Genomic DNA, 4,848 nt, shown 5'->3' on the forward strand with positions numbered 1-4,848 from the left:
AACTGCCAGTTTTAATTATTGAGAGAAATTTGGAAATGAAGAATCCTGTCCCGGGTTTCGCGGATTGCCACGAGACTGTGCGTGTCAATTGCTCGCTTAGTGAGAGAAAAAAAGCGTGCGAGAGGTGCTGATGGTCCCAATGAGCGGGGGTCGCAGCTGTCCTTCGCAAACCACTATATAAGGACCCTGACCAAGGCTGAAGTGTACCGCCATAGAGAGAGGAAAAATGGTCAGCTTGAGCAGTTTCGCGGCGAGGTTTCCGGAACTCTGTGGTCTTGGGTGTTTACAAAGGACTGGGGCTCACCCATACAAGTCCCCTAGGGGTGCTATCAATGATTGACCGTGCGTGTAAAAAAGGCCAGATGGTCAGTTGAAGGTAACATTAGACTCGATGTACGCGCTGAGCTGACGCAAACCTTAAGACCGGGAGTTTTTTCATAACCAGTATCTGGAGAGGCAAGAGTCCCCAAAGGGTCTCGAACCATCACGGGTAAACGAAAAACGGCAACAAGATCCTTAACCGAGTGATTGTTAGAGACTTCTGCCAAGAGAATCCAATCCGCGGTCGCGCTATTGTGATCGATGAGGGCTGAGATGGTTTCGGTGATGACACGGAAGCCGACACCATTCCCTGCGGCCACTGAGGCTAGTGACTGACGATCAAAGCGCAAACATCAGCCTTCCCCTTAACAAAGTTCTCTCAGAGGCTGCGGGACCAAATCCAATCACTCGTAGAGCAAGTGCTGCGTTCCTAGCTACGAGGCGATACTCTGGCTGGGCACGGCAAGAAAATATGCTACTGACGGCGGGGAGGGTCGACGTCTTGGCTCTCGAAGATGGGCGGGGCATTATCTTTGTCCTCTAGCCGCTACAGTGCGCCCTCCGCAACCGCGGTTCGGCAACAGAAGCACTGTCCTCCCAGTTAAACGAGAGAGCAAGGAGCAGAAGAGAAAGAGGGAGTATGCAATTGTGCAATCCCTCTACAGAAAGAACAAGAAGTCCTGTTTGTCGCGTATTCTCGAGGGCGACTCGGTGCGCGAGAGGCCGTCTGCTGTCGAATTCCTTAACTGCTGGCGCCCCATTATGGAGGCCTCCAGCGGTGCGGATGGAGACATGACGGACTTGCGTGAGTCGTTTGGGGAAGCGGCACAGGCTGCGAGTGCTGGCCGGGGCCGTACGTCGGGCCCGAGAGGGATTCACCTCGAAGGTCTTGGCGATGGCGCTGCCACGGATCCAGTTCCTGTGGCGGATAAGACCTTGCTCTGGGATCCTATAACACCTGCAGAGGTGAACAGGATTTCCGTAGGACTGGCACTGCGCCCCGGATTGGACCAGATTACGCCGAGGATGTGGGAACGCTGTTCACTGCGATTCTCGTGCGCTTCTGTTCAATCTGCTGCTCCTGACAGAGACGATCCCCTCATCAATCGCCACACCAGAACGGTAATTCCTTGAGAAGGGGGGTATGTCCGATCGGCCCAGGCTCCGACGGAGTACCGACCTCTCAGCATAGGATCCGTTATAATAAGACACTTCCACAAGATATTGGCAAAGAGATTGGCAGCCCTCGACATCTTCGACAGGCGCCAAAAGGGGTTCCGGCCGGTGACGGGGTATGTGAGAACGTCCCAGAGAACGTTAAGAGAGTCATAGTTACTCCCGCCGTTTACCCGCGCTTGCTTGAATTTCTTCACGTTGACATTCAGAGCACTGGGCAGAATCACATTGCGTCAACACCCGCGAGGGCCATCGCAATGCTTTGTTTTAATTAGACAGGTCGGATTCCCCTAGTCCGTGCCAGTTCTGAGCTGAGCGTTGAATGGCGGCCAAAGAGGACGACCACGACGGCTCGCGCCGCCACGGAAGCCATCGCAGCAAGGAAGATCCGCGGGAGGCCAAGCACGGGACCCAAGCTCGGATCCCGGGACCGGCGCGGAGAACGCCGACCAGTTCACCTCGCCCAGGCCCGGCACGTCAGCCAGACCCGCTTCCCGACCAAGCCCGACACGCCCGCTCCTCAGAGCCAATCCTTATTCCGAAGTACGGATCCAATTTGCCGACTTCCCTTACCTACATTATTCTATCGACTAGAGGCTCTTTACTCCTTGGAGACCTGCTGCGGATATGGGTACGAACCGGCGCGACACCTCCACGTGCCCTCTCTGGATTTTCAAGGTCCGAGGGGAAGATCCGGACACCGCCGCAACTGCGGTGCTCTTCGCGTTCCCAACCCTATCTCCCTGCTAGAGGTTTCCAGGGAACTCGACGCTTATACAGAAAAGAAAACTCTTCCCGGATCTCCGACGGCGTCTCCATGTCATTTGGGTTACCCCGACGAACACTCTTACGAGGGCCCGAATTGTATGCGGTTCCGCTGCCGGGTTCCGGAATAGGAACCGGATTCCCTTTCGCCCGACGGGCATGTGTCTTTCGTATAATATTTATTATTATTTCTCGACACTCGAGTATATTGTATGTAACGCCGTCATTGACATAGGATTTCTCCTAGGGCTTAGGATCGACTGACTCGTGTGCAACGGCTGTTCACACGAAACCCTTCTCCACGTCAGTCCTCCAGGGCCTCGCTGGAGTATTTGCTACTACTAACCAACCAAGATCTGCACGAAGCGGCTTCAGGCAGGCTCGCGCCCAGACCCTTCTGCGCTCACCGTCGCGACCCTCCTACTCGTCAGGGCTTCGTGACGACGCGAGAGAAGATTAACGCCCGCTCCCGGTTGCCGCCTCACTTGCCGCTGACGGCAGAGTATAGGCTCGACGCTTCAGCGCCATCCATGTTCAGGGCTAGTTGCTTCGGCAGGTGAGTTGTTACACACTCCTTAGCGGATTCCGACTTCCATGGCCACCATCCTGCTGTCTTAAGCAACCAACGCCTTTCATGGTGTCCCATGAGCGTCGAGTTGGGCGCTTTAACTCTGCGTTTGGTTCATCCCACAGCGCCAGTTCTGCTTACCAAAAATGGCCCACTTGGCACTCTGATCCGAAGATGCTCGTGGCTTCATAATTCAAGAAAGCCAGAGATCTTACCCATTTAAAGTTTAAGAATAGGTTGAGGTCGTTTCGGCCCCAAGGCCTCTAATCATTCGCTTTACCAGATGAGACTCGCGAGCGTTCCGTGCGGAACGGCCGAGTGCCAGCTATCCTGAGGGAAACTTCGGAGGGAACCAGCTACTAGATGGTTCGATTAGTCTTTCGCCCCTATACCCAGTTCCGACGATCGATTTGCACGTCAGAATCGCTACGGACCTCCAATCAGGGTTTCCCCTGACTTCGTCCTGACCAGGCATAGTTCACCATCTTTCCGGTCCCAACGTGTACGTTCTGGGTGCGCCTCTTCTCGCGATGAGAACGAGACGCCCCGGGAGTGCGAGGCCGCATCGCGACGCGGCCCATCCTCCCTAGGTCGACGGCCAGGGCCGACCTTCACTTTCATTACGCCTTTAGGTCTCGCGACAAGTCCCAATGACTCGCGTACATGTTAGACTCCTTGGTCCGTGTTTCAAGACGGGTCCTAAGAGTACCCAAAGCAGTTGCGTCGCCGACCGGTTATCGGTCTCCCGCGAGACCGCGGGAGACGTTCGCAGGCCTGTCGAAGGTGTACCGTACTGTAACCAACAGCGGGCCAGGACCGGGGACGGCGCGAAGTCCGTAACCTCCGAATACCGTGGCGCGCGCTTGCGACGGTCTCGACGCACCGTGAATAGTGCGGCCTGATACCTTGCGCGTACCGCCGAGCAGCCGGCCGGGCGACCGAGGGTTTGTCGCGTGCCGTTATACCGGCGACGCGACAGACACCGCACCCGGGCCGTAGACCGACACCCAGCGGGTCGCAACGTTCTACTTGGGGAGAAGTGCACGACGACGAGCGCCGGACATCGGCGCACGGTAGCGTGCCCGCGCGCGAGCCGCAAGGACTCCGCGGGACATCGCCGACCGACGCGAAGCCAGCGCCGCTGACGATGAATCTCCCCGTTCGATCTTTTGGGTTTCTTAGGTTTACCCCTGAACGGTTTCACGTACTCTTGAACTCTCTCTTCAAAGTTCCTTTTCAACTTTCCCTCACGGTACTTGTCGAGATTCTCGGGCCTCTCCCTTCTCTTATACGAAATTCGGCGGAATCGATGCGACGAGTACACGACGCGGCACCGCGGTCCCCTTTGTCGCTTTACAAAAGTTCGTGGGACTCGGACACCGGGTCGGCTCGCGATTCAAAACCCTTCTCCGTAAAGAGGTAAAAGGATACGAATGCCTCTCCGCCGGCGACGACGCGCCGTATATTTCTCCGTAATACCGTTATGTGTGCGGGGAAAGGGCGACTCCGCGCATAAGTACGCGCGGAGCGCATCGCCACCGAGGAGACGCGGAACAGAGTGCGAGAGCAGTACGGTAAGCTGTGTGATGACGGGAGAGGAGAGACGGTTTGAGACAAGCCTACCTACTTCGGGAGACAACGACCGCACGCGCCGCCTCTAGGGACAGCGGTTGCATTTACCGTCATGACCCTTTATTTGGCCGTTCCGTTTGTTGCTTCCCTTTGCGCGCGCTCTTACTCTCATCCCATTCTCATCGGCTCTCGATACACACACGCTTGGATATACAAAAAACGACTCCCCCTCTTAATTCGCGCAGCATTCTCTGGGCGGCGTTCGCAAGTTTTAACACGCTTGTTGCGCTCTCCTCCTTATATTATCATTGCGGTCGTTGTGTCATTCAGACGACGCCAGGATTTGCACCGCGGCCGGTTCGGCGCGGCACAGGGACACCTCGGGCGAAACTTCCAAAACGATTGCTCGTACGCCCCATTGTAACGTTGTGCACCGGGACAGGCGA

General features: G+C 56.2%; 1 pseudogene; it reads right to left on the bottom strand.

Moving 5' to 3' along the window:
* Nucleotides 1-2,085: 2,085 nt before the first annotated feature.
* LOC146724567 (large subunit ribosomal RNA) lies at nt 2,086-3,510 on the bottom strand (annotated as a pseudogene).
* Between the last annotated feature and the right edge of the window lie 1,338 nt (nt 3,511-4,848).

The sequence above is a fragment of the Nylanderia fulva genome, unplaced genomic scaffold (assembly GCF_048542155.1).
Source record: "Nylanderia fulva isolate GAGA-0341 unplaced genomic scaffold, ASM4854215v1 Scaffold1259, whole genome shotgun sequence".
Lineage (NCBI taxonomy): Eukaryota > Metazoa > Arthropoda > Insecta > Hymenoptera > Formicidae > Nylanderia > Nylanderia fulva.